Genomic DNA, 26,482 nt, shown 5'->3' on the forward strand with positions numbered 1-26,482 from the left:
CACACATCACAAGTAGGCAGAGAGGCAGGCAGAGAGAGAGGAGGAAGCAGGCTCCCTGCCGAGCAGAGAGCCCCATGTGGGGCTCGATCCCAGGACCCTGGGACCATGACCTGAGCCGAAGGCAGGGGCTTTAACCCACTGAGCCACCCAGGCGCCCCTACAATACAGTATTGTTAACTGAAGTCACCATGCTGTGCATTAGATCCCTGAAATTTACTCATCTTATAAGTGAAAGTTTATACTCTTTGACCAACATCTTCCCATTTCCTCCATCTCCCTTACCTCTGGTAACCACCAATCTACTTTCTGTTTCCATAAGTTAAATTTTTAAAAATTCAAGTCTAATTGACTTACAATATTTTATTAATTTCAGGTGCACATCATGGTGATATGATGTTTTTATACATTTTGAAATGATGCCCACACTAAGTCTAGTTACCATCTGTCCCCACACAAGGCTCTTACAATACAGTTATATTCCCTATGCTGTACAGTGCATCCCCATGACTTATTTATTTTATAACTCCAAACTTGAACCTCTTAATCCCCTTTACCGATTTTGCCTGCCCCCCCCCCCACCCCCAGAGGCCAGATCAAGCAAGGTATTGAAGGCTACAGAGTTCAGCCTTGAAGGAGTAAGGTCCTTTGCTGTAGAGTAAAAGTCCTGAAAAACCCTTCTGTGCTTGTGTTCTGAATTAAAGAACAATTAAAATAAGCCCAGATAAGTTAAGTATTGAAGTGACTTAAAATAAAAAATTCTTGAGTGGTGTATCTGATATCTCATCCAAAAAAAAAAAAGAAATTAAGTAGGTGGGCTCATTGTCCAGCCATTCTAAATAAATAAGCACCTATTATGGTATTATGCTTGTTCAAGTAAAAGCCTTGTTACTTCGCGGAGGAATGTGGTCAACACAGTAGGAAAAAATTTTTCCACTCTTTTTTGTGTGTTTTGAATTGGCTACTCTATTAGTTTCCATTTCTTTCTCCAATTTTGCATTTTAAAATGCTTGGGTCATGATCACAGATTTAAAAAACATTTGGCCTCACCTAGTCTTTTTGCAAAAAGTTTTCAAGGAAACAGCTTTATAAAGTGATGCAAGTACACTTTACTTTCAGCATGAAGAGGGTATGGGTAGGATTTATAGGCATTATTCCCAATTTTTAAAAAATCCATTTCAGCTCTTAAAATTTGCCTTTGAGTTTCTTGATTTTACTCCTGGCCTGCCATAAATCATATAGGAGAAAGAAAACAAAAATATTTTCCCCATATGGTGACTTGAAACTTCGTTGACAGTTGACCCCTGAATAATACAGGGGTTAGGAATTCTGACACGCTACCTCCCCACCATGCTCAAAAACCCACGTCTAACTTTTGATTCCCCAGAACCTTAACTAATAATTAGCCTACTGTTGACATAAACAGTTGATTAACACATGTTTATATGTCTTTATATACTGTATTCTTACAGTAAAATAAATAAGAGAAAAGAAAATGTTATTAAGAAAATCATAAGGAAGAGAAAACATATTTTCTCTTACAGACCTGCACTGTAAAAAATCTGCATATAAGGGACTCAGAGTTTAAACCCATGTTGTTCAAGGGTCAACTGTATATTATTACTTATAAAAAAAAGATTTTATTTATTTATTTGACACAGAGAGAGCAACCACAAGCAGTGGGGAGGGGCAGAAGGAGAGGGAGAAGGAGGTTCCCTGCTAAGCAGGGAGCCTGTTGCGGGGCTCAGTCCCAGGACCCTGGGATCATGACCTGAGCCAAAGACAGAGGCTTAACTGACTGAGGCACCCATGTGCCCCTATATTATTACTTTTTAAACATATGTTCCCAAGGGGAAATTGCACTTACTTTATTAAACCCTAACCCTCAATTATGTATCTTACACTCCATTTATTCACATATTCTTATCTCGGTACCTGTGAGTTGAAGCACCATTCACCATTATTACACAATTAGTCTTGGTAGTGATCAACCTCTTATCACACACATGCAGGGGAGAAAAAAACACTTTTCCTCAACCTCTTGGGTTTCATAGATGAGGACTGTAAATTAAACTGACAAAAGAGAGATTAACAGCACAGATTTATCTGCGTGCGCATGGGAGCTTCTCAGAGGAGAAGTGAAAACCCAAAGAAAAGGGTTCAGCTTGAGGACTTCTATACCACTTTAATATGGGGCAATAAATTGTGGAGAAGGGACAAGGCGGGAAGTTAAAAGATTTTGGCTCCTAGGGGTGTTATATCATGCATTGGAAGGTAAACATACAGGGGAAACCAATGGAGATAAGGGTTATTTTAGTAAGGTTTATTATACAAACTCCAGTGATAAGATTCTCCAGGGATTAAGAATCACTCTTCTCTTCCTGGTACGGAAGAGAAGAGACGGGAGACCTTCACAAAGGGAAATCTGTGCCCCAGTTTTATGCAGAAGAGATAAGGGCAGAGGGTTCCTCCCGTGTCTGCTGTTTCTTATTTGCCTTCCCCTCAAAATAATCTTTATGCCAAAGCTACATATTTTGGGATGGCATATTCTGATCCTCTTCATATGTTATCCCCATCTTCCTATGACATCTTACCTCCACGGGACAGGGGTCATGTTATGGATCTATTCCTTACTGGTTCCTAGTTGAGTTCTGAGTGTAAAGCAGGTGACCACATTTACTATTTATGAACTAAAATTGCAGTGTTGTAAATTATACCTCAATTCAAAAAAAAATGCAGTGTTATCTTCTCAGAACTGCTTAGTTATATAGATATAACCATCCAAAAGACTAGTTAATATATCTTAATAATTTGTCAGCTCCTTCAGATGCAAGCCAAAAATGCCGTTCTAGTCAGCATCAACCCACAAAACATAAACGAAGGTTGGCAAATGGTGCTCTTAAGATATACACATCTTTTGATCCAACTCATTCATTTACTCAACCAATGTCTGTTGGGTGTTCGCCGTGTGCCAAGTTCTGTCCTAGACTTTGGAGAGGGAGCCGTCAGCAAGACAAAGTCCCCGACTTCAAAGTCATGGCTTCTCCTGCTTGCCTTTTACTCTCTGAACTGACTCAGGAAAAGTCAAGACATTTGTCTTTTTATCTTTGATTTAACCAAAACCCAGGTGCTCAAGGACAGGAGCTATCTAGTTACTTTTCCCAGCCCACTGTAGGATTCACCTGTGCTTCCAGGATCTACTCCAAACACCTTGGAGTTTATACAGCCCTTTTCACATGGCATGTCTCACTAATAACCAGCCTGGAAGCACACACACGCACACAACAACCAACCAAAAAATGCTCTCCAAGCCTTGTGGGTTTCACCCTCACATTCTGTATTCTAGGCAATGACCTGCTTTGGTAATTTTAGGAAAATAGCTGTGTCCAGATAAAGCCTTTTCCATATGTTGTCTTCTGCTTTACCTGGCTTTAGCCTACTAGGCTCATTAATCACCTCCTCCAGGAAACCTTTCCTGCTCCTCTGATTTTGGTCAAACACCCACCCTGGGTTCCTATGACTTTTCATTTTTGACCTCTGTCATAGACATGATTGCACTGTATTATAATGGTCTAGCCTCTCTTTTCACTAGACTGTGTACTCCTTAAATTTAGAGACTAATTCTTTTACATCTATGATGTCCATATTAAAGGAAAGAAAAAAAAAAAAAAGAAGGGCGGGTATGTGTTGAAATTGAAAAGAATTCCCCTCAGAATCTCCCCCTCCTCCTACATCCCCTTTTTAGGAAGCAGACCCACCTTGTTGAAACCAGCACCAGTGCTTCTCAGTTGTGACACTTTGGGCAAGTTACTTAACTCAGCTGGGTCTATTCCTCTTGGAGCCAAGCGGGGGCTTAATAAGCATTTGCTTAATGAAAGAGTAATGATTATTAGAGGCTGAATTAATAGTGATAGTTAACAAGCACAGCATTTAGTCTGTGTCAGGCACTGTTTTGAGCATTTTCCTCATATTACCTCTGTCAGTCCTCACATAACCCTGTGACATGGTACTCATATTCCTTCTATGGAAGGAACTGAAGAAACCGGCCTGGAAGGGGGTGACATGTCAGGTGACTTATCTGGGCTCCAGAGCCCACTCTCTGAACTACTGCGCCCTCCTTCTGGTTGCCGGCTGCAAGGGCAGAGAGCATGGGGGAAGAGACAAGATGATGAACACAGAATCCCCTGCCCTCGTCAAGAAAAGCATCTTTATTACTATCATGTCGTTTCCTGGGGAGGACTCACCAATATCCTAAAAGTGCTGCTCTTTAGTCTGACATTCCTTGCTTCCAGCTAAAACACCCCCCTACCTACCCAAATTATCCCGTGTGAATTATGTGTGGTTTGGGGTCCAGCAGGAGAACACAGCTCCTTGACTCTGCGTGACCCGAGAGTCTTCTTATTTGGAACTGTCATCCTCTTTGGCAGAATGAGCAGCCGTGGATGATGTATGTGGGAGAACTCGGTCACCCCGGAGCTGGCCAGTCCACCTCACATCCACAGGAGACCTTATTAATTGGAAGAGTCATGTTTCCCTTCTAATTTCGGAGATTTCCTTCTCACTAGTCCACTTAATGCATATACTTTACTTTGACCTGTTATGAATTATTTATTTCTGAAAGAACACATACGTGTCTCTAGGAATGGTTAGCTTCAGGACAGAAGCCGGGGTCAATGAAGTAATCGCCCCCACCCCTGCCAAGACCCCTCTCACTTCACCCCGCCCACAGTCTGAGCCCCACAGCAAGCCGTGGAGTCCTTGACTCTCCCCTGACAGCTTAGCTGACTAGAAGACCCAGATGGGGCAATCAATTCTCTTCCCTGGGTTTTGATTCTTGGTCGGTCACTTCAACGTAAGTCTTATAAATGTAGAAGCTGTGAGGTAAGCATGTCCCATTTTATATGTAGAAAAGCAGACACAGCAGGCTTAGTAGTTAGGTTACAGTTTCCAGTTTCTTTAATAAAGAACCAATATAGGGGCACCTGCATGGCTCAGTCGGGTCAGCGTTCTGACTCTTGATGTCGGCTTAGGTCATGGTGTCAGGGTCCTGAGACTGAGCCCCGCATTGGGCTCTGTGCTCTGTGGGGAGTCTGCTTGAGATTCTTTCCCTCTTCCTTTGTGCTTGTGCTCTTTCTCTAATAAACAAACAAACAAACAAATAAATAAATCTTTAAAACAAAACATTAAGACCCAATATAACCCTAGCTTAAAAGAGATAGAAACACGTTTTCCTTTCATGTATGAGTCCAGCACTAATACGATGGTTCCATGGAGTTCCATAGACCCAAGCTCCTACCTCATGGCTCCAACATCCTCTACTGGCAGCTTTCATCTCCAGGTCAAAGGCAAAGTCTTTCTCTCCTGCCATCTTTACCCACGCCTACGCAGGAAGGAGGGAAAAAGAAGAGAGGAGATCACTCCTTTCCATTTACAAGCCTAATCTAGAAGTTGTACATATCACTTCTGTCTGTACTGCACTGGCAGGAGCCAATGGCAAGGCCTGGAAGGGTGGCCTTTGGCTAAGTGGCCTTGTGTCCAGCTACAACTCTATCTCATAGAGGGGGAGACACAACACGCAGCCTTAGCTGGTTTCAGGCTCCCACAGCGAGGTGGTCACTAGAGAGTCAACGGGAAATAGAGACCACGAGAAAAAGCAGAGGAGAGGAGAGAGGAGCGGAGGAGAACCACACTGCTTTCAGTTGGCACCTACGTCTCAGTGTCTTACTGACTCCGAGCAGCTTGCTTGCCCTTGCTTATCATAAATCCTTGGCTTTGCATAAGCTCAGCCCCAGGGGTCCTCTGTTCCTTGACACCAAAGAGCCTTGTTGGGCGACCATCAACCTGATGCTGTGATCCTTGAAGGCAAGGGAACAAAACAAGGTTTTTGTTCCCAGCTCAGTGTTTGCAGGTGCCAGTGCTCTGTGGATAGATACCGATAGAACTTAACGTGCCCTTTTGCAGCTGGGTGCATTTACTCTCCGTTTCTTTTATTTTTTATTTTGTTTTATTTTTATTTTTTTATTTTTACCAGTTATAGTCTGTAAACTTTCAGACTACCTCAAAGAACAGAAGGGTTCGGCCTGTAGGAGGATCAGAGAGTGTCTTGATTTGAGACTAATAGGAAAATACTTAGAGTTTTGGCCCCGGCACTTCCCTGAAATCTGTCGGCCTGCTGGAGGAGGGGCTGTGCTCCAGGGCAATAGTGTCACAGCGATCTTCCCTTCCCGCACTGTTATGTGAACCAGGACTGCAGGGTGCCCCTCCCTCCTGAGCTTGGACAGCATTAAACACCAGTGCCTCGCTCACTCTCAACCGAGGACGCTCTACCCCAGACTTGGAGAAGAGTCTAACATGGAACTGTGCTCGGTGTTCTAAATTTAACCAGCTGCAAAGAAGTACCATTCTATCAAATGCTTTTTAAATGGAGGATCTGCTTCTTTAATGGAAAATCTGCATTTCATCAAAGGAATGGAAAACAATGCGCGCTTGACTAGTTTATTTGATACAAAGCCTAGCATAACAACATACCCCAAATCCACACTTTTGTCTTTTGTCTTTAAGAGAAAATAAAGCAAGGAATTTTGAGAGGCTTGCCTAAAAAGGGCCTGTAAGCTGCGTTCTGCGGTATCATAATGAAAATGGCAGGATTCAAGTTATACCCGAGAATTTTACAAGTCTGCCTGGCATGGAGAAAGTATTCAATTAATTGTTATTGGATAAGTAGGTTTTGAACTGCTGAAGCAATTTGTCTAGAAATCTCTATAACGTGATACATTCACTTTACTCTGAAAGCACACAAGATTTGCAAATGAATATCAGAATTAGCTTCATTAATAGTGGGAATGAAATCAAGTCCACTGGGAAGGAATGGTTATGAAAGGAGCATGAGAACTTTTAAAGCTCAGTTATCTAAAAATTGTAAACAAGAGCACTGCCATTTTCTGCTTTACTCTAAACATTAGAGTAAACTTTTACAGTGCTGAGAGATACTCAATAGCTCTTAATTTCAGAGAACGGTCATTGAGGACACAGCATTCTTATCCTTTACTTCTTCAGGAACCTTTTTTTTCCCCAGGTCCTATGTTTCTGAGTCTTTTTATGAACTAGTGCGCTCATTAATCGACATTACATTAGATAATGCTGTAGAATTTCCCCAAAAGCAGTTTTTTGCTCAGAGGCAACTAGCTTAGTGCTCTGTTGTGAGGTCCCCAAGACCATCCCCAGGTTCAGTGACCCCAAGGATACCTCACAGGATTCGACATCCTATTCCTGTCGTATTCAAGGCTCTGCTTTATTAAAGCCACAGGATACCAAGCCGTCGGCAAAGGGAAGGAGCCTATAGGGGAAGTCTGGGGAAAACCAGGTGTCAGCTTCCAAGGGTCCTCTCCCCCTGGAGCTGCACAGGACATGCTAATCCTCCTGGCAGTGAGTTCTCCTCGTGAGAGCATCCGTAAATGTCGCCAATCAGGCAAACTGGGTAGAGACTCAGTGGCTGGGGTCTTGTGTGGAGGCCGGTCATGCAGGCAGCCTCTGCCTGGCTGACACACAGATGCTGGGCTCTCAGAAGGAAAGCAGGTACTCAGCATAAATCAGGTTGTTTGAATAAACAGTTTAGGCACAGTGAGCCACCCTTATCAGTTACAGGTGGGAACATTCTCAAAACCTAAGTTTGGACACCTGCCAAGAGGCAACCTTGCAAGCAGGCCTCTTCACGGCTTGCCGTCCAGGCTTCCCATGCTAATTCTGCTCTGCACGAACACCATCCGTAGATTACCAATAGTCCTGGTAATGATAATAAGTTTGATGGATTCTTTCCAAGTCGATGTCTAGTCCCTTTATTTTACTAATTTTCCTTAAAGATTTTATTTTTAAGTAATCTCTACACTCAATGTGGGGCTTGAACACTGAGATCAAGAGTCACATGGTCCACTGACTGAGTCAGCCAGGTGCCCCCAGATTCTCTTTTTAATCATTATGTAATTAGGGACGCCTAGTTGGCTCCATTGGAAGACTGGGTGACTATTAATCTCAGGGTTATGAGTTGGAGCACCACATTGGATGCAGAGGTTACGTTAAAAAAAAAGTATACACACACACACACACACACACACACACACATATATCTTGGAGCATCTGGGTGGCTCAGTCAGCTAATGTTTGCCTTCGGCTCAGGTCTTGATCTCAGGGTCTTGGGATCGAGCCCCGCCTTGGGCTCTCTGCTCAGTGGGGGGTCTGTTCCTCTCCCTGGCTTATGCTCTCTCACTCTCAAATAAATAAATAAATAAATAAAATCTAAAAAAAAACTTGAAAAAATCATTATGTAATTAACATTATAGAACCCTTATCACATGCCAGACCCATGGTTAGTTATTTAATTTTTATAGTAAACATAAAAAACAAGTCATCTTTTGTCCCCATTTTACAGACAGAGAGATGTTTTACAAACATGTTTTACAAAATGTGTTTTACAAACATCAGATCCAGTGGAGTTAAGTTACTTGCCCAGCCTTACAACTAATAATTGGTAGTGTTAGCATTGGAACAGCAGGTCTGACTCTAAAACGTGGACTTAGTTGGGAGTTCTTAAAAATTTACCACACCGGGTACCTGGGTGGCTCAGTTGGTTAAACGTCCACCTTCGGCTCAGGTGGTGATCTTGGGGTCCTGGGATCGAGCCCCACGTCGGGCTCCCTACTCAGTGTAGAGCCTGCTTCTTCCTCTGCCTGCTGCTCCCCCTGTTTGTGCTCTCTCTTCCTCTCTGTCGAATAAATAAATAAAATCTTTTTAAAAAAATAAAAATTTCACCACATACTTTCTTGTGCTTTCTTCTTTTCCTTTCTTCTAACGTGGTTATCAAAAACCTTCCACATATGTACGCATACGCATCTCTCTCTGTGTTGTGTCGGTAGAACACGAACATAACCCAGTACAGATCTGGTGCAGGCTGCCTTTCAAAGATGTGTGGAAACGAATGAATACTTAAGCATAACAAGTGAATATCCAGCAGTTACATACCGCATCTTTAAATAGCAACACGTTACCTCTTGAAACTCAGTAAAAGGAAGCTGATGCAAGAAACCTGGGCACCTGGGTGGCTCAGTCAGTTAAGCGTCTGCCTTTGGCTCAGATCATGATCCCAGAGTCCTGGGATCCAGCCCTCCATCAGGCTCCCTGCTTAGCGGAGAGCCTGCTTCTCCCTCTCCCCCTCCCCCTGCTTGTGTTCCCTCTCTTGCTGTTTCTCTCTCTGTCAAATAAATATAATCTTAAAAAAAAAAGAGAGAAAAACCTGGGCCAGTCACACCAGTAAAGTCATCTGTCCATTTGGCTTCTGTGAACTGGTTCAGTGTTTTTCGAAGCTTGGAAGGCTTAATAACTAATGAAATCATGCACATAGTTATCATTACTTTTTGAGTCTTACCAATGTGCAGCGCACAGAAGTATTGCTTTTTTTTTCTTTTTTTAAAGGGAGAGTCCTGAGTGATCAGAAGTAGGTCTGAGGCCTGCCTACCTCGTGTACACAGATCCCTCTGCACCTCGGCTTCTACCCAGGTAAGGCCAGAACACTGCCGTCATGTGACAGGGTTTGACTGGTCAGAGAGTCTCCATGGTGACCCGGTGCCTTTGGAAAGAAGGCTCTCTGCCTTAGAGGTGCTACAAAGGGCATGGGGACACCCTAGTCTGGTCATGAAACTGGTGATAGCCTCAGGGTAGGGAGGAAAGCAAGCTGCAACAAAGCAGAATTAGAGCTGAAGAAGAGTCCAAAAAAATATGAATTTTAGGGAACAAAAATTGTTTGCATCTTTGTATTTGGAGCTCTATCCCAAGATGATAGCAGTCCCTAACATCTAAAGGCTGCTTTACTATCTTCGCAAAGTGCTTTCTGGTGTACCTTCTCACACTCTCCTACCAGCAGCCTGGAAGGGAGGCCAGATCTGTAGTATGCCCATTTCACAGACGAGACACTAAGGCAAGGATAAGGTCACTTTCCCAATACCTCAGGACTAGTGACTTGTGGTCTTTTAATCTTGGATGTTGCTTCTTAATCATTAATGTGCAAATGACATCCACAGGCTTAGTAAGTCTGAGGGGGAGTTCAGATTCTTCATTTCTCACAAGTCCTCAGGTGATACAATAAGAAATAAGAATATAAAATACATTATTTTTGAATTAATTTTCAAAAAGATTTATCTTATTTTTAATAATCTCTACACCAGACATGGGGCTTGAACTCATGACCCCAAGACAAAGAGTCATGTGCTCTACTGACTGAACCAGCCATGCACCCTTAATTATTTTTCTTATTGTGAAATAAAGCCTTCATCCACAAAAGAGTGGAATCATTACATGGATACTTAAAATAAATTTATCATGAAGCAAATGCCACATAACCCCACTACCCAGGTAGGACACAGAACATTGACTTCTCTCTGTCTCTCCCTAACCAAGCCTCTCCCTCCTCCTGGGAGGAAACACTATCTTGACTTTTGTGATCATCATTTTAGTTCTTTTCTTTAGGAAATTGAATATTTGAGGTAGTGTTTTTCTGTTGGTTCAGCAGTTCCTGATACTTTGGACTCACCACTGTTTCACAGGTGATAATGATACACAGGCCAAGCGGACAGATCTTGTCTTTGGAAGTCATTAGTAGGAAAAAGTCCCTTAGAGGGGCTGAAGCCCTCTGTGCAAATTGTGCAGGAACAGAGGGTAACCCCCACACCGAATCCTAACTTTAGGAATGGAATGTACTGGAATAAATGAGTCCTGGATCTTTGCTACTCTATCAAGTCAATATTTAACAAATCCATTATAGTTGGGCAAAGTCTGTTACAGTTGATGGGACAGATAAGAAAGGTCGGTACCCAGAGGAGACAATGAAACAAGAAAAGTGTTATTAAATGTTCTGTCTGCCTTTGGGTGGTCTTGCTCCCAACTCCCCTTACTTCAGGAAATCGTCAGTCCTGATTGTCAATGAAACGTTTTTTCCTAAAACTACTGCTTACAAATATGGACCTTTGCTTTGTTCAGTCCGATTAAAAATTCGACTGGGCAGCATATTCAAAGGGCCAAGAATATCAGAAGTACCAGTGTTCATGTTCAGCACCAGGTGGCCTGGAAGTCTAGCTTCCTGCAAAAAGAAAGATCAAAATTACCCAGCAAATAGGACTGCGGTGCCAAAAGAAGGCAGACTGAAAACGAATCCTGCTTCTCTACTGAACAGTCCTTCCCCGCACAGTCTGGACTTCACCTGTATTAGTCAGTTATTGCTATGTAACAAACCATCCACAAACTTAGTAGCTTAATAAAGAGCCTCAAATTTCTCATGATCCTTTGGCTTGTCTGGGAGGTTCTTGTGCTGGTCTTGCCTGGGCACGCTTTGTCTGGACAGCCAAGGTGGTCTGGGCTGTCTGGACCAGCATAGTTTTCCACACACAGCTGACAGTTGACACTGACTGTTGTCTGAGGTACCTCACACTTTCTCCATGTGGCAACTTATTCTTAAGCGTTTGTCCCAGAGAAGCTAAGTATTCAGGATTTTTGTAAAAAATATTTGTCCCTCTGTGACTGCCCATCTCTGCCTCTTCTGGCATTGACTAGACTGGCTAGTTTGGCTATATTTCTCTGAATTTGTTTGGGTTTTCCTTACATCTCTGTCTGGGTAAAAGAAGGGTATGGGGGGCAAAGTTGGTTAAAGAAACTGATTTCTCCCCCTCCCCGCCCCCCCAGTTTGCCATGCCACCGAGCTAAGCATCTCACCCGTGCCCCAGCATGTAATGGCGCACCATCTCCCCACCGACGTGCTGCCTTTGCGAGGGTGGTTTGCATCTGGGGAATGACTGATTAGGTCCTTGGGCCATCCTTACACTATCATCCCAGGTAGCTTCTTGGCTTCCTCTACTTCTCTTTTTTTCCTTTTTTGACCAACCTGAAAGAAGTAAAGAATAAAAGCAGAGTACAAAATACTCTATCCCTTTTTAACTGTGTTGCAAATCTATCTCCTCTTCTGGCTTTGTTTCCTCTGCCTATCTTTAAATGTTAGTGTTCCCCAAGCTCTTTCTTCTGACCTTTGGCTTCTGCCTCTTCTTACTAACGAGGCTGCCCTGGGTGATTTGATCCACTCCCAACTACTGACGCCGATGACCCAATCCAGACCGCCCCAGATCCCCGTACCCACTACCAACCGGACATCCCTACTGGAATATCCCAAAGGCTCCCAGTGCTCATGACTCCCTCATAGGAATTCATTATTTCCTAAAACCTCAAAGAATGGGAGTCTTTCTAGTCTTCCTCCCCCTCACTTTCACCTGTTTCAGGTATCCAATTGCGGCAAAACAAACAGCCCCCAAACTTAGTGATTTAAAACAACAATGATTTATTATTTATCATGTGGGACTCCATCCCAGGACCCTGGGATCCTGACCTGACCCCACGGCAGACAGTTACCGATGGAGCCACCCAAGTGCCTTAGGATCCCCAGTATTTGTATATTACTGTAATCCACTTCAAATAGAACCTATGTTTAATTTGTCTCCCCTTTTAAAAAACCAATGTTCTCCCCAGTATTCTCTCCAGTTGGCCTGATTTATTGACTATTCCTCAAAAATGACTTTCTCATTCCTGCCTCTGTTTTCTAGCTCATGCCTCCTATTCACCCTCTTTGGAATGTTCACCCCATTCCCTTCTGCTTATTGAGATCCCACTCATGTGTAATGTCTCAATTCAAGTTCACTTCTTCCCTAAATGCTTTCTCTGGACATAACAACTCAAGAATTTTTCCCCTTTTCTGAACACCCGTTGTACTTGCCATCTGTCCTGCTCCTGACACATATAATAATACACACTGCTTTCTATTATTTAATCTTTTAAATTTGTGTTAACCTTGCTTTCCTTATTAGATTTAAAATCTATGAAGGTCTAATGATATGAGGTTAATTACTCAAAAAATGACAGGAGAGGCTCTGTGTCATGTCAGAAAGAAACAAATCCACCAAAGAAAACACAAAAGGAATGACAGTTGAAGTGGATTAAGGCCTAAATACAGAGTTAAGAGAGTGAGTATTCATGAAGTTTGCAGTACTTACCAAAGTCCTGTTTCCTTTTTCTACAGTGGACAATTGTTGGTAAGTAGCTTCCCAGTCAAGGACCACACTTCCCAGTTCCACCAGCGGTCTCAATGGAGTTATGTGACTAGTTCCCAGCAATGCAGAGTGATTGGAAAGGATGTGTGTTCCATCTGGCCAAAAGGGATGAGAAGCAGAGTGCCTTTACTTTCTACTGGCTAGACAGACAGGACTTGGAGGGTCTAGAAGAAAATGGCCAATAGGATGGAAGAAGCCTGGGTCCCTGAATCACCTCATGCTGCAAAACCAGCCCCTGACATGGGACCCTGGCATTGGGCTTCTCCTTGAGCAAGACTTTAAGTTTGTATGCAGCTACTGAAATGTGCAAGATTATTTATTAGAGCAGTGTATTAATGAGGGTTCTCCAGAAAAAAAGAGATTCAGTAGGATATGCCTGCCTATCTATCTGTCTAATCTATTGAGAGATTTGTTTCAAGAAATTGACTCACATGAATTTGGTAGATGGCAAGTCCAAAATCTGTAGGGTGGGCCAGCAGGCTAGAGACCTAGGAAGAGCCAATGTTGCAGTTCAAGTTCAAAAGCCATCAGCTGGCAGGATTCCCTCTTGCTCAGAGAAGATCATATTTTTACTCTATTCAGGTCTTCAGCTGATTGGATGAGACCTGTTTGCATCATGGACAACAATGTGGTTTATATCAAATCAACCAATTTAACCCTTATCTCATCCAAAACACCCTTACAGAAACATCCAAAATAATGTTTGACCAAACATCTGGGTACCATGGCCCAGCCAGGTTGGCACATAAAATGAACCATTACAAGCAGCTAATCTTAAATTACACCAATGTATGTTGAGAATAGCCACTAACGCTTGTAGAAATGGCATATTTCTCTTCCCCTTGTCTTCACTCAGCAGCTGTCCCTGCTCTGGTAAAGGAAGATATGTTATTTTCAAAATAAGCCAAACACATGAAATGTTCTACAAAGACACCATATTTGAAAAAGCACTGGAGGATACACTATGATCATTACACCATGATTCATCCTGTGTGCACGAGGAAAGATCTAGTCACCTGAGCTTTGATAAACAATTGATCTCTCTGCCCAGAATCGGGCACAGGGAAGGTCATCACCAAGGAGCCTGTCCTGTGTATCCATTTTCGACAGAACCAGGTGATGGGTGTTTCTGGCCGTGAGAGGCTCTGAGGGTAAGATCCCCTGACCCCTGCTATTCACCAGTAGGGCTTTTGTGTCTTGGTTCCTATTAAGACGTTTGTAAGCAGAGCAGAAAAACAGAACTGAAAACAGGACAGTTATGCCTCTGGTCCTCAGGAAACAACCTCCTTACCTTCAGCGGCAAAAAGATCCGTTAAAAGTTAAGTGGTTTCCCCTCCCTCCTGTCACCTTGAATAAGGTGGGAGCAGAAGGGAATTGGTATTGGTTTTTTAATATCGATTGACTACTACAGGCTGTACAGTAGATAACACTGAAAAATTTACTATAACCCGCATTCTGGTCAGTGCCCTATAATGATCTAGGTCACTTACTACCTCCTCCGTGAAGTTCATTCTCAACCACCCAGGACTCTATTTCAACAGGTATATATTCATTTATTCAACAAATATCAGTCAAGCCTCTACTATGGATATAATACTATACTGAATAATTGTAAAAAAATTCAGACGAGTACAAGTTGTAGTCTCAAAAATCTCCGTAAACTCTCTACGTACACTTGTGTGTGTGCATACGTACACTTGTGTGTGTGCGTGCATACACACACATGCATGGACCCACACACTCCAAGGACAATGCTCTCCTACTTGAGCCCTGTGCTCCCTCTGTGCTTTCCTTGTCTGAAGCATCTGAGCACCCTGTTGGCTTGGGACCAGGACAAGGAGGCCAGTTTTCTGGGTTTCCTCCCTTAAAAGCCACTCGGTCTTTCTGGCTTTTAACTGTAATGGCATTACACACTCACTCCAAGGACAAAAGGGACACGGAGATCTTCTAATGTGGGGGGTCGAGGTAGGCGTGCCCAGTAAGCCTGTGACTCCTCATGCACTTCCCGAAGGTCTCACCCCAATTCTAGAAAAAGTTCATGACAGGGGTGGTATGAGGAGGAAGTCTGTTCACTTGTTGACTCGCAAAAGGTCTTAGCAAAGGGCAGAGCCACTGCACCCAGCCGGGCCACGGGGAAGCTCACCCCACAGACATAGCTTGGCTGGTTCCCATATAACTAGATCTGCCGGAGACCACATTCTGGAGCAAGAAGCCCACCTGTCAGTTGCCTCCCACCCTCTTCCTCACCCCCGTCCCTGGTTCCTGAAGCTCAGCAGGGATTGGAACCATGAGTCTGGAGCAAATCTCCCTTTTTGGCCGTGTTGGGGAGATATCCAGGCTTTCAGCCCACAGGCTAGTCAATCCTGAGGCGCCCGATGCCTCAGAGAGGAAGGGGGCAGTCAGGGGGAGACTTCCTATCTCACCGTATGGGGTGGCTCTTGGTTTATTTATCAGACTGCGAAGTTTACACTGAAGTTTAGGTATTTTTGTTGAACTGAAGCTTTAATTATTCCTCTGGCTAGCCTATAATTCCAACATCCCAGTTTTCCAGCTCTTGCTCTTGAATTTAACTGCGGCTTTATTTTTCCCCTGGCTGAGCCTCAGAAGGGCAGCCTGGAGAGGGTGGGATTTCCCCTCTTGTCACATAAACAAGGAAGTGAAGGAGACCTCTGTACTCTCAGAACTCCTAAGCATGAAATGCTGCGTGTCTAAGCATTTATATCACTTGGCTGGGACGAGGCATGCGTTCTTTTTTCATACCAATTCATCGTGAGCCTCTCTGATGCATTTTGGGACTCACGGTTATTGTTGGGATTATACTCGGATTCCTGGACGGGCCGGTCCCCAAAGCTTTACTAAACAACAACAAAGCCAGCAGGTACCATTTATATCCACGCTCCAGGCGCTACACCGGGTGAACCCTTCACAGCTGGGATTTTTCTCATTTCACAGTGGAGAGGACACAGATCCAGAGAGATGAAACAAACCAACGGAAGCCTGGACACACAATAGGTCAGAGGTAGAAGTCGAATTCGAACCTAGGGCTGTTGTTTGACCAAAGTGTTTTTCATCTACTCCATTATTTCACAGGCAAAGTGAAGACAATCAGATTGTCCTTCAAACCTATGGAGCTTTGCTGTGTATAAGGATCTGGTGAATCCTTCCATCAAGTAAATAATAGTCTGTGCATAAATCCAGATGGATACAGGTATGGAGATAGATTTCTATTTATGTATTTTGTGTGCGTCTCCTATAACTTTAGACACGTTTAAGGGGACCTACAGTGTTTGGTCCTCTTATTCGGGCAAGCAGAGATATTTAGAGAATATTAAAGAGGGCTTTAAATAAAAAAATCTTTAAAAAAAAAAAAAGGGGCGCCTGGGTGGCTCAGTGGGTTAAGCCGCTGCCTTCGGCTCAGGTCATGATCTCAGGGTCCTGAGATCGAGTCCCGCATCGGGCTCTCTGCTCAGCAGGGAGCCTGTTTCCTCCTCTCTCTCTCTGCCTGCCTCTCTGCCTACTTGTGATCTCTCTCTGTCAAATAAATAAATAAAAAATCTTTAAAAAAAAAAAAAATAAAGAGGGCTTTGTTCGTTCCTCTGTGGGAATAGAAAGACGAGAAATGCAGATGATCCCTGTCCTCCCAGAGTGTATGGGTTTTGGTTTCTCCTTACTAGTGGGCTGCTTAGAAACAGAATGTCCACTTGCTTTGTGGTAATAAGTCAACAGTTTTGTTTTTTTTTTTTAAGAGTTATTTATCTATTTGAAAGAGAGAGAGTGAACTGGGGGTAGGGGCAGAGGGAAAGCATCTCAAGCTGACTCCCCGCTGAACGTGGAACCCAACACGGGGCTTGATCCCCAGCCCCTGAGACCAGGAAATCAAGGGTCGGATGCTCAACTCGACTGAACCACCTAGACGCCCCTAAGTCAATAGCTTAAGAAACTTTCTTATCTGCTTACCACAGGAATGCCTTTCATCGTAAACCATTTTAAAAAGCAACATTCTAAGAATATATAATATAAAAAGTTACTTTCCAGGATTGCCAGCCGCAGAGAAACAACCAGAATCAGAGAAGAACATTTTAATATGCAAATCTATCCCTCCAAAGGGGGAACAGAGTAGATGGGGCGGCAAGTCCCTTCCCCTGGCTCTGGCAGCCCTCCAGGACTTGTGAAGATGACTTTAGCCGGTGGCTTCTAAGCCTGGGGCAAGCAGAAACACAGCTGAATGTAAATATGAAGCAAAACTCCAGCCAGAAGTTCAGACAAAGCCTTTTCTCCCCCTGGCTTGTTAATTTATTTCCATGAAAAGAGGCCAAAGACGTTTAAAATGAGGATTGTTCTGGAAAATCCAGGCTAGATGGACACCAGATGTATATAGGGAATCAGGGCACACCACAGTAAACACTCAGTAGTTGTCTGCTCAATGAAGCAACGAAAACTCGGTACTGATCTTTGGAAAATCAGACCAAAACAGCCCTGTACGACATGCCCGCCTTCATAGGTTTTCAATTTACCGCACCTCCCCCACCGCCCTTTTTTTTTTTTTTTTAAATACACAGCAAAGGGAAAAGTCGCCGTTTCTTGGCTGAATTTTTCTATTTTGCTTTCAGTTTGTGCCATTTCAGTTCCTGTTATCATGCTTGGAGGTACACTGAAGTGCAGTGAGCCCCGGGGGTATCCGAGGCCGCGCTGGAAGACTGAGCACAGGCAGCAGAAGATATTAATAATGTGATGTCAACACAGCACACATTCAGGAAACTCCAGGAAAAGAACACAAACAAAACCCTGGTCCGAAATACTTTTTGGAAAGGCTTTACCGTGAGAGGATGGTAAGGGTTTTACAAGGGCTATGAAGAAACGTATTTAAGTTAATAAAGTTCTTTATTGAGTGTTTACTGGGTTTTACAATGTGCTTTACATCTATTAACTTGCTTCATCTTCCAAACAACCCCATAAAGAAGTCACAACTAGAATCCCCACCTTACCAATGAAACAACTGAGGCACAAAGGAGCTCGGTAGCGTGCCCAGGGCGAGGGGGAAGGGCAGAGACAGAAGTTAAACCCCTGGCAGGGCAGGGCAGGGCAGGGGGTGGTAGATGGGCTAAGCAGCTGAAGGGAATGGGGAGGGTAGAGACTTGCGGTTATGAAAGAAATCAGTCACCGGGATGAAAAGTACAGCACAGGGAACCCCATCCGTAGTATTGTGATAACCTTGTACGGTGACAACACTTAGTGTGGTGAGTATTTTGTCACGTCTCTATGTCGAATCACTGTGTCGTACACCTGAAACTAATATAATATTATGTGTCGGTTACATTTCAATTAAAGAAAAAAAAAACGTTACCCCCAGGCAGCCTGGCCCCAGAGCCCTGGTGTTCTGGTGTTAAACTGCTCTGCTCTGTGGCCCGTCAGAGGACAGGGAAGCAGGACAAATTGCTGCGTTGCTGAACTGTAAGTTGTGTAGCTTGATCCCCATCCGCCCCCTGCAGAGAAGAGGTGAACAAAACTTCGGAAATGTTGACAGTACCATGTTAAGAAGCCCTTATGCTCTCTTCTTACTAAATCTATCGTTTATTCATTCTTTTTTTTTTTTTTTTTTTTTTTTTTTTTTTTAGATTTTGTTTGTTTAACAGAAAGAGACACAGCGAGAGAGGGAACACAAGCAGTGGGAAAAGGAGAGGGAGAAGCAGGCTTCCTGTCGAGCAGGGAACCCGATGCCGATGCCGGGGCTCAATTCCAGGACTCTGGGATCATAACCTGGGCAGAAGGCAGATGCTTAACAACTGAGCCACTCAGGTGCCCCCATTCATTCATTTTCAAAAGTGTTTACTGAGTAGCTGCTATGTGAACAGTGAGGTGCTGGCATCGGTCAGCTATTCAAAGGTGAACACAGTGCGATCCTACCCAAGAATGTGTCCGATAAGCTTTGGGACCACACATTGGTAGGTTTGAATCTCAGTCCCATTACCTACCAGCTCTAGGACTTGAGGCATATTTTTTCACCTCTTCGAGTTGTTTCCTCACAGAGAAAAGAGGTATGGTACTCACAGGAGAAGAAAAACAAAATAGCCAATTGAAATTATTTTTCTTTTGCTGACTACAGGCAGAATTAGCTTATTTGTGCTTTGGCAAACCACTATTCCTATGGTTATGTCTTTGGTTTCAACCCCAAAATGGTTTATTTTATCTCTCAAACTTATTTTCAAATGATTACATTTGATTTATTTTGCATGTCAGTCTAACCACTAAGCATATGTCATCACATCACTTAATTTATAACAGAACATAAATTTGCTGTGTCGGCTCTGCTAGCTAAAATAGAATCTAGTACACTACAGTCATCCACAAAAGAATTTACAGTAACAATAATAATAGTCAAGAAATTCGGGAGAGAATTTTATTAAAAATTAAAAAAAAATTCAAAGCAGGGTTCTATAAAAAAAAAAGAAAGAAAGAAAATTTCTACCACTATTTAAAACAATTTTGTTTTTGGCATCTCGCTGTCTTAAGAGAAGGCTTTACAGATGTACCCACTCACACATAACACACACACTATTCATTTTGGGAAGTGAGGGTGATTGAACAGGCACAGAAGGAAAGAAGATAAGGTTGTTTGTTTTTTCATTAAATTTCAAGCCTCAGATTCAAAAAGAAAACATTGTAAAATCAACTTTAAGTGTAAGTTTTGTATCCCTTTTTGGAGGGTGGGGAAACTGTTACTGAGATTCTAATGAAAGTTACAGACTATCTTTCCAGAAAATACGTAGATAAATCCCCCAATTTTCAAACCTTTCCATGCACTCCAGTTTAAGAATCCTTGACCTAGTCATTGGGGGAAAATATTTAAAAATATTATATGTAAGATTTCCAGGTACTTTATGTAGGTAATAGAAGTAAGCCGGACCCTTAGTTTTCCAAACTGTTTAACACATAATTTGTGTATGGTGTAGATTAACTCCCATTTACAACCCAGTCAATTTATGAAAAGTTAACAGGTTTGGTTAAACAAATCTGAGTTTTAGACCCTGTCCTCCTCTCTGGAACAGCAGAGGAAAAAGTAAGGAAATCCTTCCATTGTGTAACTGACTTGTTTCCTTTCATAACTGGAATATGCCTTTTAACACAGTCAGCCTTACATCTATACATTCAACACCCTTTGTAAGCACAAGTCATGTCATGGCCCTCAGATACTTTAATTATGTGTACATTCGCCTCCGAAATGTTGTAGACAGTAGAAGAAACAATAAACCCATAAAAACCCTGACACTATATCAGAACTGTCTCTGTTAATATCAAGTTAGAAGTGCCAGATCAGGGGTTCCTGGGTGGCTCAGTTGGTTAAGTGTCTGACTTCAGCTCAGGTCATGATCTTAGGGTCTTGGGTTTGAGCCCCGGGTTAGGCTCTGTGCTCAGCGGGGAGTCTGCCTCTCTCTCTCTCTCTCTCTCTCTCTCCCTCTTCCTCAGCTCCTTCCCCGACTCATGCTCTCTCTCAGATAAATACATAAAATTAAAAAAAAAAAAAAGGAAAAAAGAGGCACCAGATCACTCTAGCCAATGCTGGTATGAAGAATGTGCTGGCGGCTCACCAAAGACACGTGGCCACTTACCCTGTTGTTTTTAGGATAGAAATAAAAACCTATCCTGGCTCTTTATGAATCTCTCCAGGAATTCTCACTCATCTACAGAGAAAGGCAGTCTTCTAAGAAAACTGTTTTTTTTTTTTTTTAAAGTCACAAACGGGAGGTTGTAGTAATAATTTAAACATGGAGCAAATAAAGACAAAGTCCGAAAGAAAAAGAGATGTAAAAAGAGGGGTCAGGAGTGGCTTTCTTAAGCCCATGACTTTAAAACATGTTGAGAGGCAGACAAGTCACTTGTCTCAACAGCATCAGCAGTGGAGCTTTTTCCAGCAAAGAAAGGCCTTTGGGAGGTGAGAGGTCATGAGCCCAGAGCCCTCATGAATGGGGTTAGTGCTCTTCTCAAAGAGACCCCAGGGAGCTTTCCTGCCCCTTCCTCCATGAGAAGTGATAGCAAAACTACGGCCATCTCTGAGCCAGAAAGTAGTTCATAACAGAAGCTGGACCTGCCAGTGCCTTGATGTTGGATTCCCCAGACTCTAGAAGCATGAGATAGACATTTCTGTTGCTGAATAGTCACCTATTCGATGGCATGTCTATCACAGCAACTTGCACAGACTCAGAAAGAAGACATGGCCAAAATGGAACAGGAGCATAGATTCTAATACTATGTCGGTGGTCCTGGAGATATCACGCTTTGGGGAAGGGAAGACCAGGAGTGGGGAGATGGTGCAGTCGGGGCAGAGGTGAAAAGCACATCTAGAATCAGACGGGTCTGGGTCTGAAGCCTGGAGCTGCTGCCCAGCGGCCGTCTGACTTCAGGCAAGTCGCTAAAGTCTCTCCACCTCAGTATCCTCACTGAGGAAAGGAGTGGATAATAGTACCTCTGGTTCAGTGGATTGTGGAAGTTCAGTGTAGGGTAATTAGTGTTAAGGGGCACTGTGAGTACCCAGAAAAGCTTTGCCATAATAATGACCAGTGACTGTGAAGGAGACACTGTGGATGGGGTTCAAGGAAGGCCACCTGATGTGTCACTCTGGCATGTTGAGTATTTTGAATTAAAATTACTTGGGCAACAGCAAGTGTAAGCAACAGGGGCACTCTGACCCTCCCCTGTCCCCCTGAGAGCAAGAAATAAAGTCCCTTTGTGAAGGGTACCCTCCCAGCACCTGGAGGGTAGAGGCATCTTTGTCCTGTTAGTTCTTTATAAAGGTATTCTTTGTCTGAAATGTATAAAAGCTGCCTGGTTTGGTCCCCACTTTGGGTGTCATAACCTGGGGCCCAAGTATGGATTAAATTAAATTAAATTTATTTTTTTCCCACTAATCTTTTATTACGGGGTGTGCCTCAGCCACGAGTCTAGAAGGGTAGAAGGGAATTTATTTTTTCCCCTACAGCGTTGGTGAGCCAGCCGGGAGATTTCACTAGCTGGACAAGGCTTGCCCCGGGGCTGCTGCTACTAAGAGATCTTGAGAATTCTGACAAGCACTGGCAGAAGCTAGAATTCTTACTGGTCAGTCTCCTGGACTTCTGCCTGCAGAGTATGCTGGAAGTGAGAGAAGTGAGAGTTTTTCGTTTTTTTTTTTTTAATTTAGACTGGCAAAGAAAATATATATGGAACTGTTTCTTTTTTAAAAAAATTATTTTTATTAACATATAATGTATTATTTGCCCCAGAGGTACAGGACTGTGAATCATCAGTCTTACACAATTCACAGCACTCACCAGAGCTCCCCCACCCGATGTCCATAACCCAACCACCTCTTCCTATCCCCCCACGCCCCAGCAACCCTCAGTTTGTTTTGTGAGATTATGAGTCTGTTGTGGTTTGTTTCCCTCCCGATCCCGATCCCATCTTGTTTCATTTTTTCCTTCCTGACCCCCCACAATCTCCCACCCTGCCTCTCAAATTCCTATCAGGGAGATCATATGATAGTTGTCTTTCTTTGATTGGCTTATTTCACTTAGCATAATACCCTCTAGTTCCATCCACGTCATTGCAAATGGCAAGATTTCATTTCTTTTGGCGGCTGCATAGTATTCCATTGTATATACACACCACATCTTCTTTATCCATTTATCTGTTGATGGACATCTAGGCTCTTTCCATCATTTGGCTATTGTGGACATTGCTGCTATAAACATTCGGGTGCACATGCCCCTTTGGATCACTACATTTGTACCTTTAGGGTAAATACCCAGTAGTGCAATTGCTGGGTCGTAGGGTAGCCCTATTTTCAAATTTTTGAGGAACCTCCATGCTGTTTTCCAGAGTGGCTGCACCAGCTTGCATTCCCACCAACAGTGTAGGAGGGTTCCTATGGAACTATTTCTTTGTGTATAGTAACTCTGGTGAAGATTTGGTAACAAGTACTCTCATTTTCTAACAATCCTCTACCTCCCAGAGACCGTCATTGTTTTCTTTTGTCTCTGCCTTTTGCCTTGTCATAAAGGGAAAAACCACAGGTCTGATGGATTTTTCGTTTGTCTTCTTCTGTGTCTTGAGAGTTTGGCTTTACGACCAGTAAGAATATTCCCTCTGACCCGCGCCATCTGGAAAGTGTACATACTGGTGTGCATCTGGTGGCCAGTTGAATACACTGGAATTCTGAGACACAAAGTCACAAGCAGCCAGCTCTGGAGAGTGCTAAGGGGTCCCAGTCCATAAGGGGTTTCTGTCAACTCAACCTTTTGTCTTTTTCTGGAAAAGTTCTATTCCAGTAACACTTGCCCTTGTCACAGATTAGTTTTTCTGTGAGAGCTCTGGAGACACTGTTTTCACTAGATAATTCTTAATACCTGTACAACAAAGATCTTAGCTTTCCTAGGCTTACTCCGGGAGTGACCTTTCCGGATCTTGTGGGGACTGCATCTTTTGCACTCTCCTTAGGGGATACCTCTTGCATCCTCCCGAAGCCCAAAACAGGTTTGTTGGGTTTAGTGGCTATTGGGATGAATATATCCTACTGGTCAATGGCCACTTAGTGGAACTTTTGAATTTGAAGAACTTCTGTATTTGAAATTTTTTTTAAGAGAGCATTGATCCTAAATTGTTTCATTAGTCCCCATGGAAAGACCAAATTAGAAAGTGGATGCTAAGAAGCAGAATGGCTAGCCCTGGGGACTCCTTTAACTAGATGAAAGAGCAGAAATTAAATTTAGAACAAAATTAAAGTCCACATTCCATGTAAATTCCCCTTCTTGAAATTTGGCCATATGTCCTCAGCAAGGAAGCTAACTCCCCAAACTCCTCCACCTTCCCCAGAAAATCCCTTGAACACCAAGCTGCTTATTTTACCTTCCCTTTCCCTACTAGATGTACAGAGAGCACTCAGCCTAATCTCTGTGCCCAGGGTCTTCAGGTTACTCGTGTAAATGCTAGAAGGCAGGAAATAAATTCAGCAGAAGTGCCTGGGCTGGACAATAAGGCTCATTTTGCTGGGTTCTATAATCAGGCTCTGAAAACTTCAGGCCCTCCTATGCAATATCCTTTGTGGGTATATTTGAGGCCCCCACCCAAAGAATTCATGTCCCCTGGACAGCAGAACATTGAAATCTTTTGATTTCTATCTTTGTTGGAAATTTTCTCCCTGATAGAAAAAGGCAAATTCTAAAACGGTACAGTTGAGTGGGCAAATTAACCTCTGAGTGTTTTCATGAAAAAGATTATGCAATTCTTTAAAGATAGTTTACAGGAAAGCAAATTTTAAAAAGGGGTCAAAATCAGTAATTCCTGGGGGGCCTGGCTGGCTCAGTCAGTGGAACATGTGACTCTCAATCTCGGGGTCGTGAGTCTGAGCCCCATGTTGGGTGTAGAGATTACTTTAAAATAAAATAAAATGGGGGCTCCTGGATTGCTCAGTGAGTTGGCGCTTCTGCCTTCACTCAGGTCATGGTCCCAGGTCCTGGGATGGAGCCCCACATCTGGATCTCTGCTCAGAGGGAGCCTGCTTCCCTCTCTCTCTCTGCCTGCCTCTCTGCCTGCTTGTGATCTCTGTTAAATAAATAAATAAAATGTTTTTTTAAAATTAAATAAAAAATAAAATAAAATATTAAATTTCAAAAAGGAATAATTAATTTTTAAAACGTATTTATTTATTTATTTAAATAATCTCCACACCCATCTTGAGGCAGCACAAACTCATGACCCAGAGATAGTCACATGCTCCACTGACTGAGCCAGTCAGGCGCCCCAAGAATTACTGATTTACAACTTAACTCTTTCGAAAAACAAAAGCATAACTCTGAAAGTAACTCAAAAATCTATTTAGATACTTTCCTGTTAGCCTTCAGACATCTGTAGGTACTACAAAAATCAGGACAGTGGAAGTATAATTGTCCTACAGTGGAGAAGAAAAAAATTTAGATAGAAATTACCCTAGACTTTTTTATTTAAAAAAAATTTTTTTTTAGACTTCTGATAAGGGAGAAATACATCAAAATTCCTAGAAGAAAACTTGCATTCTTTCTCTGTGCCTTGAAGATGTAAATCTTATCATGTCTTTGAAATGTAAACAATTTGAAGGTAACTAAAACTCACTGGAGACCGGCAGAAAGAAAAAAAAAAAAAAAGGAAAAGAAAACTTTAAAAAATATAAATGGCTGGAAAGGCTCTCTTGCCCAAACTCTATATAGACTACAGCCTTGTTGAGATTCCTTCTCAAGGACGAATACAAATCTTAAAAGTCTTCTTCACAAATAGTAAAAAGCTTTAGTCATCTGAGTGGATAAACTTAACTTATTCCAACTGTTATTTATAAACCAGCGAGTTTGATACTGTTACAACTGATTCATGGCTAAAATTTTAAAGTATAAGATAGCTGTGTTTGGCTGTATGTTGGTCTGTGTGTGGGCATTAGAGATACAGTTACATTTCTACCTCTGAATTGTATTGCTAAAACGAATTTGTAAAAGAGCTCTGTTTAGCTTAAAAATAAGCACTTTTGAATTAAGTATTTCTAAATCTCAGAAATATAATAGACACTAATCCAGTTGTTTTTCAAGTTCACATTATCAAGGGTAATTTCTGGTAAATAAAAAGAAGCTTAAGTTTAGTAGTTTAATGGATACGGACATGTATTATACTTTGAGGTATCAGTATTAAGTAGAATACTTTTATTTTACCCAGTTTTTCTAAAAGTCAAAGAAGCTCATGTTATCTCTTTCACAAGAATTTATCAGCAAGAAGAATAACTTCAGGTGATGGCTAACTACTGCCTCATGAAATACGGAGGAATGTAAGCATAATTGTTAAGAACAAATGAACTGAATACATGTAAAAGAGATGAGTCTTTAGGTGCACTTTTTGCAATGATTATTTTATGGTATGTTTGCTTAAATAGTTTTCCAAATCTCTTTGGTGACTTCCACCTTCTAAGTTAAATTAGATGATGGGAATTCACTGAATGTCTGGACCGTTTCCAAAAAAAATAAAATATGGAAACATTAATTGCTAAACAAGTCCAAGTTTACCTACTTTTGACCTCTTATTACAAAGGAATGCAGGGTATTTTGGTTGATTAGTAAACATGTCTTGTGCCACATTAAAAAACTCTGTTATAAGGAAATGTAGGTTTCTAGAAATTATGAAACATTTTCATAAATTTGCCAACCTAAAGAATGCTGGCATAACATACTTCACAATTGCTTACTTCTTAGTTTTCACTAGAAATTAAGGCTTCTTAGGATTAAGAATTCTAATTAATATATGGAATTAAAGTTACCTGAAATACTAAGGGAAACAGCTCAGTATGGAAGGAACATAGGATATAT

General features: G+C 42.4%; 2 long non-coding RNA genes across 2 annotated transcripts; one reads left to right on the top strand and one right to left on the bottom strand.

The window, feature by feature from the left end:
• Positions 1-4,953: 4,953 nt before the first annotated feature.
• LOC132001163 (uncharacterized) lies at positions 4,954-11,055 on the bottom strand. Its single transcript, XR_009399547.1, has 4 exons — positions 11,008-11,055; positions 8,605-8,755; positions 5,294-5,377; positions 4,954-5,132 (listed from the first exon to the last, which is right to left on the bottom strand). It is a non-coding gene; the product is annotated as an uncharacterized LOC132001163 (long non-coding RNA).
• Positions 11,056-15,853: 4,798 nt separating this feature from the next.
• LOC132002190 (uncharacterized) lies at positions 15,854-18,028 on the top strand. The gene is made up of 3 exons (XR_009399773.1): positions 15,854-16,145; positions 16,224-16,341; positions 17,744-18,028. It is a non-coding gene; the product is annotated as an uncharacterized LOC132002190 (long non-coding RNA).
• Positions 18,029-26,482: the final 8,454 nt, after the last annotated feature.

Source organism: Mustela nigripes, chromosome 14, assembly GCF_022355385.1.
Source record: "Mustela nigripes isolate SB6536 chromosome 14, MUSNIG.SB6536, whole genome shotgun sequence".
In the NCBI taxonomy this organism is placed as follows: Eukaryota; Metazoa; Chordata; class Mammalia; order Carnivora; family Mustelidae; genus Mustela; species Mustela nigripes.